Genomic DNA, 11,394 nt, shown 5'->3' on the forward strand with positions numbered 1-11,394 from the left:
CTACACAGGAGACTGAAGTGTTCAAATTAAGGGTATACTACAAAATATTAAAGTGTTCAACTTAAGGATATACTAACGGAGACTGAAGTGTTCAAATTATAGGGTATACTACAAAATATTAAAGTGTTCAACTTAAGGATATACTAACGGAGACGAAAATGTTCAAATGAAGGGGGTAACATTGTGGATGGGAAAGTATTCGAATTACGTATATTATTATTAAAGACAAAAATTTTCAAATTTAGGGTATATTAGTGAAGGCTAAAGTGTTTAACGTAGAAGTTTTCTAGCAGAAATAAAATGTTCAAATTAAGGGTATACAGAGGAGATTAAGTGTTCATGTTAAGGGTATACTAGTGACAACCAAAAAAATATCTGCTAAAGGTTTACTAGTGCAGACCAAAATATTCAGGTTAAGGTATACTAGTGGAGAACTACAAATATTCAGGGTTATGCATACCTAGTGGAGACCAAAAATATTCATGTTAAGGGTATACTAGTAAAGATATTAAAGTGTTCAACTTAAGAGGGTATCTACACGAATACTGAAGTTCTTCAACTTATGGTATACTGGCTGGACTTGCTTCAAATGTTCAACTTAAGGATATACTACAGGAGACTGAAGTGTTCAAATTAAGGGTATACTACAAAATATTAAAGTGTTCAACTTAAGGATATGTCTACAGGAGACTGAAGTGTTCAAATTAAGGGTATACTACAAAATATTAAAGTGTTCAACTTAAGGATATACTACAGGAGACTGAAGTGTTCAAATTAAGGGTATACTACAAAAAATATTAAAGTGTTCAACTTAAGGATATACCTAACGGAGACTGAAGTGTTCAAATTATGGGTATACTACAAAATATTAAAGTGTTCAACTTAAGGATATACTAACGGAGACTGAAGTGTTCAAATTAAAACATTGTGGATGGAAAGTATCGAATTAGGGTATATTATTAAAGACAAAGAAGTTTCAATTTAGGGTATATTAGTGAAGGCTAAAGTGTTTAACTTAGAAGTGTACTAGCAGAAATAAAAAATGTTCAAATTAGAAAGTATACTAGAGGAGATTAATGTGTTCATGTTATGGTACTGAAGTACAACCAAAATATTCAAGCCAAAGGTTTACTAGTGCACCAAAATATTCAGGTTATGTGGGTATACCAGTGAACCAAATTATTCTGAGTTGGGAGGTATACTAGGAGACTAAAAATATTCATGTCAAGGGTGTACTAGTGAATACCAAAAATATTCAAATTAAGGATATACTAGAAGTAGAGATTAAAGTGTTCAACTTAAGAGTATACTACACGAGATTAGTAATTAGTTCAACTTATACGTATACAAAATAGTAAAGTGTTCAACTTAAGGATATACTAACAGGAGACTGAAGTGTTCAAATTAAGGGTATACTACAAAATATTAAAGTGTTCAACTTAAGGATATACTACAGGAGACTGAAGTGTTCAAATTAAGGGTATACTACAAAAATATTAAAGTGTTCAACTTAAGGATATACTAACGGAGACTGAAGTGTTCAAATTAAGGGTATACTACAAAATATTAAAGTGTTCAACTTAAGTGTTGTACAGGAAACTGAAGTGTTCAAATTATAGTTATACTACAAAATATTAAAGTGTTCAACTTAAGGATGTACTACAACTAAGACTGAAGTGTTCAAATTATAGGGTATACTACAAAATATTAAAGTGTTCAACTTAAGGATATACTAACGGAGACTGAAGTGTTCAAATTAAGGGTATACTACAAAATATTAAAGTGTTCAACTTAAGGATATACTAACGGAGACTGAAGTGTTCAAATTAAGGGTATACTACAAAATATTAAAGTGTTCAACTTAAAAATATACTAACGGAGACGAAAATGTTCAAATGAAGGGTAACATTGTGGATGGGAAAGTATCTCAAATAGGGTATATTATTAAAGAACAAAAATTTTCAAATTTAGGGTATATTAGTGAAGGCTAAAGTGTTTAACGTAGAAGTTTTCTAGCAGAAATAAAAAATGTTCAAATTAAGGGTATACTAGAGGAGATTAATGTGTTCATGTTAAGGGTACTACTGACAACCAAAATATTCAAGTTAAGGTTTTACTAGTGCAGACCAAAATATTCAGGTTAAGGGTATACTAGTGGAGACCAAAATATTCAGGTTAAGGTTGGGTATACTTCTGGAGACTAAAATATTCATGTCAAGGGTGTACTTAGTGAATACTAAAATATTCAAGTTAAGGATATACTAGTAGAGATTAAAGTGTTCAACTTAAGAGTATACTACACGAGATTAAATTCTTCAACTTAAGGGTATACGGTGGAGTAAAATGTTCAACTTAAGGATATACTACAGGAGACTGAAGTGTTCAAATTTAGGGTATACTACAAAAATATTAAAGTGTTCAACTTAAGGATATACTAACGGAGACTGAAGTGTTCAAATTAGGGTATACTACAAAATATTAAAGTGTTCAACTTAAGGATATACTACAGGAGACTGAAGTGTTCAAATTAAGGGTATACTACAAAATATTAAAGTGTTCAACTTAAGGATATACTACAGGAGACTGAAGTGTTCAAATTATGGTATACTACAAAATATTAAAGTGTTCAACTTAAGGATATACTACAGGAGACTGAAGTGTTCAAATTAAGGGTATACTACAAAATATTAAAGTGTTCAACTTAAGGATATACTAACAGGAGACTGAAGTGTTCAAATTAAGGGTATACTACAAAATATTAAAGTGTTCAACTTAAGGATATACTAACAGAGACTGAAGTGTTCAAATTAAGGTATACTACAAAATATTAAAGTGTTCAACTTAAGGATATACTAACGGAGACTGAAGTGTTCAAATTAAGGGTATACTACAAAATATTAAAGTGTTCAACTTAAGGATACTACTACAGGAGACTGAAGTGTTCAAATTAAGGGTATACTACAAAATATTAAAGTGTTCAACTTAAGGATATACTACAGGAGACTGAAGTGTTCAAATTATGGGTATACTACAAAATATTAAAGTGTTCAACTTAAGGATATACTAACGGAGACTGAAGTGTTCAAATTAAGGGTATAATACAAAATATTAAAGTGTTCAACTTAAGGATATACTAGGAACGGAGACTGAAGTGTTCAAATTGAGGTATTAGTGAAGGCTAAAGTGTTAACGCAGAAGTTTCTACATGAAATAAAAATGTTCAAAATTAAGGCATAATAGAGGAGATTGTGTCATGTTAAGGGCATTAGTGACAACCAAAAAATATTCAAGTTAGCTGGGTTTACTTAGTGCAAGAACCGAAAAAATATTCAAGTTAGGTTTACTATGCAGACCAAATACCAGGTTATATTAACATGGAGACCAAAATATTCAGGTTAAGGGTATACTTAGAAGACTAAATATTCATGTCAAGGGTAAACTAGTGAATACCAAAATATTCAAGTAAGGATATACTACAGAATATTAAAGTGTTCAACTTTTATAGGCATATGTACCAGATTAAATGTGTTCAAATTAAGGGTATACTACAAAATATTAAAGTGTTCAACTTAAGGATATACTACAGGAGACTGAAGTGTTCAAATTAAGGGTATACTACAAAATATTAAAGTGTTCAACTTAAGGATATACTACAGGAGACTGAAGTGTTCAAATTAAGGGTATACTACAAAATATTAAAGTGTTCAACTTAAGGATATACTACAGGAGACTGAAGTGTTCAAATTATGGGTATACTACAAAATATTAAAGTGTTCAACTTAAGGATATACTACTACGGAGACTGAAGTGTTCAAATTAAGGGTATACTACAAAATATTAAAGTGTTCAACTTAAGGATATACTACAGGAGACTGAAGTGTTCAAATTATGGTATACTACAAAATATTAAAGTGTTCAACTTAAGGATATACTAACGGAGACTGAAGTGTTCAAATTAGGGTATACTACAAAATATTAAAGTGTTCAACTTAAGGATATACTACAGAGACTGAAGTGTTCAAATTAAGGGTATACTACAAAATATTAAAGTGTTCAACTTAAGGATATACTAACGGAGACTGAAGTGTTCAAATTAAGGGTATACTACAAAATATTAAAGTGTTCAACTTAAGGATATACTACAGGAGACTGAAGTGTTCAAATTAAGGGTATACTACAAAATATTAAAGTGTTCAACTTAAGGATATACTAACGGAGGAGACTTTAAGTGTTCAAAAGGGTAACATTGTGGATGGGAAAGTATCTGAATTACGGTATATTATTAAAGACAAAAATTTTCAAATTTAGGGTATATTAGTGAAGGCTAAAGTGTTTAACGTAGAAGTTTTCTAGCAGAAATAAAAAATGTTCAAATTAAGGGTATACTAGAGGAGATTAATGTGTTCATGTTAAGGGTATACTAGTGACAACCAAAATATTCAAGTTAAAGGTTTACTAGTGCAGACCAAAATATTCAGGTTTAAGGGTATACTAGTGGAGACCAAAATATTCAGGTTAAGGGTATACTAGTGGAGACCAAAATAAATTCATGTTAAGGATATACTAGTAGAGATTAAAGTGTTCAACTTAAGAGTATACTACACGAGATTAAATTCTTCAACTTAAGGGTATACGGTGGAGTAAAATGTTCAACTTAAGGATATACTACAGGAGACTGAAGTGTTCAAATTAAGGGTATACTACAAAATATTAAAGTGTTCAACTTAAGGATATACTACAGGAGACTGAAGTGTTCAAATTAAGGGTATACCACAAAATATTAAAGTGTTCAACTTAAGGATATACTAACGGAGACTGAAGTGTTCAAATTAAGGGTATACTACAAAATATTAAAGTGTTCAACTTAAGGATATACTACAGGAGACTGAAGTGTTCAAATTAAGGGTATACTACAAAATATTAAAGTGTTCAACTTAAGGATATACTACAGGAGACTGAAGTGTTCAAATTAAGGGTATACTACAAAATATTAAAGTGTTCAACTTAAGGATGTACTAGTGGGAGACTGAAGTGTTCAAATTAAGGTATACTACAAAATATTAAAGTGTTCAACTTAAGGATATACTAACGGAGACTGAAGTGTTCAAATTATGGTATACTACAAAATATTAAAGTGTTCAACTTAAGGATATACTACAGGAGACTGAAGTGTTCAAATTAATGGTATACTACAAAATATTAAAGTGTTCAACTTAAGGATATACCAACGGAGACTGAAGTGTTCAAATTAAGGGTATACTACAAAATATTAAAGTGTTCAACTTAAGGATATACTACAGGAGACTGAAGTGTTCAAATTAAGGTATACTAAAAATATAAAGTGTTCAACTTAAGGATATACTAACGGAGACTGAAGTGTTCAAATTAAGGGTATACTACAAAATATTAAAGTGTTCAACTTAAGGATATACTAACGGAGACGAAAATGTTCAAATGAAGGGTAACATTGTGGATGGAAAGTATTCGAATTGGTATATTATTAAAGACAAAAATTTTCAAATTTAGGGTATATTAGTGAAGGCTAAAGTGTTTAACGTAGAAGTTTTCTAGCAGAAATAAAAATGTTCAAATTAAGGGTATACTAGAGGAGATTAATGTGTTCATGTTAAGGGTATACTAGTGACAACCAAAATATTCAAGTTAAAGGTTTACTAGTGCAGACCAAAAAATATTCAGGTTAAGGGTATACTAGTGGAGACCAAAATATTCAGGTTAAGGGTATACTTGTGGAGACTAAAATATTCATGTCAAGGGTGTACTAGTGAATACCAAAATATTCAACTTAAGGATATACTAGTAGAGATTAAAGTGTTCAACTTAAGAGTATACTACACGAGATTAAATTCTTCAACTTAAGGGTATACGGTGGAGTAAAATGTTCAACTTAAGGATATACTACAGGAGACTGAAGTGTTCAAATTAAGGGTATACTACAAAATATTAAAGTGTTCAACTTAAGGATATACTACAGAAGACTGAAGTGTTCAAATTAAGGGTATACTACAAAATATTAAAGTGTTCAACTTAAGGATATACTACAGGAGACTGAAGTGTTCAAATTAAGGGTATACTACAAAATATTAAAGTGTTCAACTTAAGGATGTACTACAGGAGACTGAAGTGTTCAAATTATGGTATACTACAAAATATTAAAGTGTTCAACTTAAGGATATACTACAGGAGACTGAAGTGTTCAAATTAAGGGTATACTACAAAATATTAAAGTGTTCAACTTAAGGATATACTACAGGAGACTGAAGTGTTCAAATTAAGGGTATACTACAAAATATTAAAGTGTTCAACTTAAGGATATACTACAGGAGACTGAAGTGTTCAAATTATGGTATACCACAAAATATTAAAGTGTTCAACTTAAGGATATACTAACGGAGACTGAAGTGTTCAAATTAAGGGTATACTACAAAATATTAAAGTGTTCAACTTAAGGATATACTACAGGAGACTGAAGTGTTCAAATTAAGGGTATACTACAAAATATTAAAGTGTTCAACTTAAGGATATACTACAGGAGACTGAAGTGTTCAAATTATGGTATACTACAAAATATTAAAGTGTTCAACTTAAGGATATACTAACAGGAGACTGAAGTGTTCAAATTAAGGGTATACTACAAAATATTAAAGTGTTCAACTTAAGGATATACTAACGGAGACTGAAGTGTTCAAATTAAGGGTATACTACAAAATATTAAAGTGTTCAACTTAAGGATATACTAACAGGAGACTGAAGTGTTCAAATTATGGGTATACTACAAAAGGATATACTACACAGAGACTGAAGTGTTCAACTTAAGGGTATACTACAGGAGACTGAAGTGTTCAAATTAAGGGTATACTACAAAATATTAAAGTGTTCAACTTAAGGATGTACAACAAAAGACTGAAGTGTTCAAATTAAGGGTATACTACAAAATATTAAAGTGTTCAACTTAAGGATATACTAACGGAGACTGAAGTGTTCAAATTAAGGGTATACTACAAAATATTAAAGTGTTCAACTTAAGGATATACTACAGGAGACTGAAGTGTTCAAATTAAGGGTATACTACAAAATATTAAAGTGTTCAACTTAAGGATATACTACAGGAGACTGAAGTGTTCAAATTATGGTATACTAAAAAATATTAAAGTGTTCAACTTAAGGATATACTAACAGAGACTGAAGTGTTCAAATTAAGGGTATACTACAAAATATTAAAGTGTTCAACTTAAGGATATACTACACGGAGACTGAAGTGTTCAAATTAAGGGTATACTACAAAATATTAAAGTGTTCAACTTAAGGATATACTACAGGAGACTGAAGTGTTCAAATTAAGGGTATACTACAAAATATTAAAGTGTTCAACTTAAGGATATACTAACGGAGACTGAAGTGTTCAAATTAAGGGTATACTACAAAATATTAAAGTGTTCAACTTAAGGGTATACTACAGGAGACTAAAGTGTTCAAATTAAGGGTATACTACAAAATATTAAAGTGTTCAACTTAAGGATATACTACAGGGAGACTGAAGTGTTCAAATTAAGGGTATACTACAAAATATTAAAGTGTTCAACTTAAGGATGTACTACAGGAGACTGAAGTGTTCAAATTATGGTATACTACAAAATATTAAAGTGTTCAACTTAAGGATATACTAACGGAGACTGAAGTGTTCAAATTATGGGTATACTACAAAATATTAAAGTGTTCAACTTAAGGATATACTACAGGAGACTGAAGTGTTCAAATTAAGGTATACTACAAAATATTAAAGTGTTCAACTTAAGGATATACTACAGGAGACTGAAGTGTTCAAATTAAGGGTATACTACAAAATATTAAAGTGTTCAACTTAAGGATATACTAACAGAGACTGAAGTGTTCAAATTAAGGGTATACTACAAAATATTAAAGTGTTCAACTTAAGGATATACTAACGGAGACTGAAGTGTTCAAATTAAGGGTATACTACAAAATATTAAAGTGTTCAACTTAAAATATACTAACGGAGACGAAAATGTTCAAATGAAGGGTAACATTGTGGATGGGAAAGTATTCGAATTAGGGTATATTATTAAAGACAAAATTTTCAAATTTAGGGTATATTAGTGAAGGCTAAAGTGTTTAACGTAGAAGTTTTCTAGCAGAAATAAAAATGTTCAAATTAAGGGTATACTAGAGGAGATTAATGTGTTCATGTTAAGGGTATACTAGTGACAACCAAAATATTCAAGTTAAAGGTTTACTAGTGCAGACCAAAATATTCAGGTTAAGGGTATACTAGTGGAGACCAAAATATTCAGGTTAAGGGTATACTAGTGGAGACCAAAATATTCATGTTAAGGGGTGTACTAGTGAATACTAAAATATTCAAGTTAAGGATATACTAGTAGAGATTAAAGTGTTCAACTTAAGAGTATACTACACGAGATTAAATTCTTCAACTTAAGGGTATACGGTGGAGTAAAATGTTCAACTTAAGGATATACTACAGGAGACTGAAGTGTTCAAATTAAGGGTATACTACAAAATATTAAAGTGTTCAACTTAAGGATATACTAACGGAGACTGAAGTGTTCAAATTAAGGGTATACTACAAAATATTAAAGTGTTCAACTTAAGGATATACTACAGGAGACTGAAGTGTTCAAATTAAGGGTATACTACAAAATATTAAAGTGTTCAACTTAAGGATGTACTACAGGAGACTGAAGTGTTCAAATTATGGTATACTACAAAATATTAAAGTGTTCAACTTAAGGATATACTAACAGAGACTGAAGTGTTCAAATTAAGGGTATACTACAAAATATTAAAGTGTTCAACTTAAGGATATACTAACGGAGACTGAAGTGTTCAAATTAAGGGTATACTACAAAATATTAAAGTGTTCAACTTAAGGATGTACTACAGGAGACTGAAGTGTTCAAATTAAGGTATACTACAAAATATTAAAGTGTTCAACTTAAGGATATACTAACGGAGACTGAAGTGTTCAAATTATGGGTATACTACAAAATATTAAAGTGTTCAACTTAAGGATATACTACAGGAGACTGAAGTGTTCAAATTAAGGGTATACTACAAAATATTAAAGTGTTCAACTTAAAATATACTACAGGAGACTGAAGTGTTCAAATTATGGTATACTACAAAATATTAAAGTGTTCAACTTAAGGATATACTAACGGAGACTGAAGTGTTCAAATTATGGTATACTACAAAATATATAAGTGTTCAACTTAAAATATACTAACGGAGACTGAAGTGTTCAAATTAAGGGTATACTACAAAATATTAAAGTGTTCAACTTAAGGATATACTACAGGAGACTGAAGTGTTCAAATTAAGGGTATACTACAAAATATTAAAGTGTTCAACTTAAGGATATACTACAGGAGACTGAAGTGTTCAAATTAAGGGTATACTACAAAATATTAAAGTGTTCAACTTAAGGATGTACTACAGGAGACTGAAGTGTTCAAATTATGGTATACTACAAAATATTAAAGTGTTCAACTTAAGGATATACTAACGGAGACTGAAGTGTTCAAATTATGGGTATACTACAAAATATTAAAGTGTTCAACTTAAGGATATACTACAGGAGACTGAAGTGTTCAAATTATGGTATACTACAAAATATTAAAGTGTTCAACTTAAGGATATACTACAGGAGACTGAAGTGTTCAAATTAAGGGTATACTACAAAATATTAAAGTGTTCAACTTAAGGATATACTAACAGAGACTGAAGTGTTCAAATTAAGGGTATACTACAAAATATTAAAGTGTTCAACTTAAGGATATACTAACGGAGACTGAAGTGTTCAAATTAAGGGTATACTACAAAATATTAAAGTGTTCAACTTAAAAATATACTAACGGAGACGAAAATGTTCAAATGAAGGGTAACATTGTGGATGGGAAAGTATTCGAATTACGGTATATTATTAAAGACAAAAATTTTCAAATTTAGGGTATATTAGTGAAGGCTAAAGTGTTTAACGTAGAAGTTTTCTAGCAGAAATAAAAATGTTCAAATTAAGGGTATACTAGAGGAGATTAATGTGTTCATGTTAAGGGTATACTAGTGACAACCAAAATATTCAAGTTAAAGGTTTACTAGTGCAGACCAAAATATTCAGGTTAAGGGTATACTAGTGGAGACCAAAATATTCAGGTTAAGGGTATACTAGTGGAGACCAAAATATTCATGTTAAGGATATACTAGTAGAGATTAAAGTGTTCAACTTAAGAGTATACTACACGAGATTAAATTCTTCAACTTAAGGGTATACGGTGGAGTAAAATGTTCAACTTAAGGATATACTACAGGAGACTGAAGTGTTCAAATTAAGGGTATACTACAAAATATTAAAGTGTTCAACTTAAGGATATACTAACGGAGACTGAAGTGTTCAAATTAAGGGTATACTACAAAATATTAAAGTGTTCAACTTAAGGATATACTACAGGAGACTGAAGTGTTCAAATTAAGGGTATACTACAAAATATTAAAGTGTTCAACTTAAGGATGTACTAGAGGAGACTGAAGTGTTCAAATTATGGTATACTACAAAATATTAAAGTGTTCAACTTAAGGATATACTAACAGAGACTGAAGTGTTCAAATTAAGGGTATACTACAAAATATTAAAGTGTTCAACTTAAGGATATACTAACGGAGACTGAAGTGTTCAAATTAAGGGTATACTACAAAATATTAAAGTGTTCAACTTAAGGATGTACTACAGGAGACTGAAGTGTTCAAATTACGGTATACTACAAAATATTAAAGTGTTCAACTTAAGGATATACTAACGGAGACTGAAGTGTTCAAATTATGGGTATACTACAAAATATTAAAGTGTTCAACTTAAGGATATACTACAGGAGACTGAAGTGTTCAAATTAAGGGTATACTACAAAATATTAAAGTGTTCAACTTAAAAATCTACTACAGGAGACTGAAGTGTTCAAATTATGTTATACCACAAAATATTAAAGTGTTCAACTTAAGGATATACTAACGGAGACTGAAGTGTTCAAATTAAGGTATACTACAAAATATTAAAGTGTTCAACTTAAAATATACTAACGGAGACTGAAGTGTTCAAATTAAGGGTATACTACAAAATATTAAAGTGTTCAACTTAAGGATATACTACAGGAGACTGAAGTGTTCAAATTAAGGGTATACTACAAAATATTAAAGTGTTCAACTTAAGGATATACTACAGGAGACTGAAGTGTTCAAATTATGGTATACTACAAAATATTAAAGTGTTCAACTTAAGGATATACTAACGGAGACTGAAGTGTTCAAATTATGGGTATACTACAAAATATTAAAGTGTTCAACTTA

This window comes from Tachypleus tridentatus, chromosome 3 (genome assembly GCF_004210375.1).
Source record: "Tachypleus tridentatus isolate NWPU-2018 chromosome 3, ASM421037v1, whole genome shotgun sequence".
NCBI lineage: Eukaryota > Metazoa > Arthropoda > Merostomata > Xiphosura > Limulidae > Tachypleus > Tachypleus tridentatus.